The sequence below is a fragment of the Cherax quadricarinatus genome, chromosome 88 (assembly GCF_038502225.1).
Source record: "Cherax quadricarinatus isolate ZL_2023a chromosome 88, ASM3850222v1, whole genome shotgun sequence".
In the NCBI taxonomy this organism is placed as follows: domain Eukaryota; kingdom Metazoa; phylum Arthropoda; class Malacostraca; order Decapoda; family Parastacidae; genus Cherax; species Cherax quadricarinatus.
The window spans coordinates 3,306,110-3,307,313 of record NC_091379.1 but is presented as its reverse complement, the minus strand read 5'-3'; positions in this window follow the sequence as shown (position 1 = coordinate 3,307,313).

Here is a 1,204-nt window from a genome sequence, read left to right as displayed (position 1 = left end):
TTCCACCTCCAGATTGCTGCTGCTTGACTCTCCTCCATGTGACTCCTGCTGCCTGCAGATTAAGGAATAATTATATCATGATTTGCTGTTTAGAGAACACAAACAAGTGCAGGAAAATGGCAAGGTGGATCATGGAAAGTAGAATTTGATGGTATTTATCAAATCACTTGTGTTCTTACGACTTGAATATTGTTCTGTGCTTACAGCACTTTTCAGAGCAGGAGAGATAACAAAGCTGAAAAATGTGCAGAGGTTTTTTGCTGCCAGCAGAATCAGTGAGATATATAAACTACTGAGAACGTGCCAAAGAACTTGGATTTTTCTCAGTGGAACGAAGAGGAGAGAGAGAGAGAGAACTGATAGTATACACATGGAAAGATGGTCTACACATTTCATACTTACTAGAGTGAAAGATACGAATGTGTTAAATAAGATCAGTAAAAGACTGGAGTGCTATGAGTACAATTAGAAAACACTATATCAACATCCGTGTCAACTCTTCACCTTGCTACTAGTAAAAACAAGAAATATTGTTGGACCAGAGGGAGAAGTTTTCAGGGGGATTTTGAAATGTTGTTTCGTGCACATTTCTGATCACTCAGGTTTTAATGGTTATGTGGGCCTTCGGGCCGCTTGCTCAAACAGCTGTGTTGACCAGAATATAAGGGTATATAACCCCGAAAACCGGTCACAGATATATCCATCTTCTCTATGATGCTCCTGCTGCCTCCACCTCTTATCAGCCCCGTTTAAGGTGTGAAGTTGCAGAATTAGAGAAGGTACAGGGAACCTTCACTGCGTATAAATTCAGTCAAGCACCGAAATTACCGGGAACGTTTGAAGACCCTCGATATGTACTCCCTGAAATGGAATAAACCTTGGTAATAAATACCGACAAGTTGGTTTAGAAAGACACGTAAGCAAACACTATAACATATTTATTAGAAAACGTTTCGGTCCTGGGACCTTGTTCACTTCTAACATACAGAGGTAGGAAGACCTATATATATAATGTCTTCCTACCTCTGTATGTTAGAAGTGATCAAGGTCCCAGGACCGAAACGTTTTCTAATAAATATGTTATAGTGTTTGCTTACGTGTCTTTCTAAACCAACTCCCTGAAATACATTACAATTTACACTTGGAAAATCCTAGAGGGATTGCTCCCAAATCTCTACACGGAAATCATTCCCTACGAAAGCAA